Genomic DNA, 718 nt, shown 5'->3' on the forward strand with positions numbered 1-718 from the left:
TTTTATTTTATAGTAGAATACAATCAAAATACACTTGATAAATGCCACCTTTTTTTTTTCTTTTTTTGAGTTTTTTTTTTTTTTGGTGGAGGGCAATCTGAGATGCTAAAAACGATCAAGTGCTTTTACTTGCACCGTTTTGATTCTTGGTGAAGTTGAATATCTTTTCAAATGTTTATTGTCCATTTATATTTCTTCCTTCAATTGCTTTGTTCACTTCCTGTTTCCACTTCCCTACCGGAATGTTTTTCTTACTGATAGGGGAGAATCTCTCGATACAACGACTATTGAATTGTGTCTTATGTGTGCTGCACATATTGTCTCCAGGGCTACCATTTGTCTCTTACCATTGCTATCTGCATATATTTCGACTCAGCCATCAAAAATTTTTCTGCTATCAAACCTGTCTTATAAAAATATGGATTGCTTCATGAATCTGCATGTCATTCTTTTTCAGGGACCACGCCAAGCTTCTCTGTACCATTCCACTTTTAGTATATGTGCCAAAGCTAGCACTCCCCTAATTTATTAATTTAACTTCTTTGGAGTATAGTGCCTGGGTGTTTGTCCCTGAGATTGCTGAGATGGAAATGCGCCTCTTAGAATACAGTTTCTTGGTGACACCAGTGTGTGCATCCTTTGCCTCATGTGTTGCCATAGAATGTCCTACATAAAAGTCTTTCAGGGCATGTTTGGTGATAGTGAAGGTGGTGATGAC

General features: G+C 37.2%; 1 non-coding gene across 1 annotated transcript; it reads right to left on the minus strand.

Moving 5' to 3' along the window:
- Window positions 1-412: 412 nt before the first annotated feature.
- LOC112442132 (U6 spliceosomal RNA) lies at window positions 413-516 on the minus strand. Its single transcript, XR_003030138.1, has one exon. It is a non-coding gene; the product is annotated as a U6 spliceosomal RNA (small nuclear RNA).
- Window positions 517-718: the final 202 nt, after the last annotated feature.

The sequence above is a fragment of the Bos taurus genome, chromosome 17, assembly GCF_002263795.3.
Source record: "Bos taurus isolate L1 Dominette 01449 registration number 42190680 breed Hereford chromosome 17, ARS-UCD2.0, whole genome shotgun sequence".
Lineage (NCBI taxonomy): Eukaryota > Metazoa > Chordata > Mammalia > Artiodactyla > Bovidae > Bos > Bos taurus.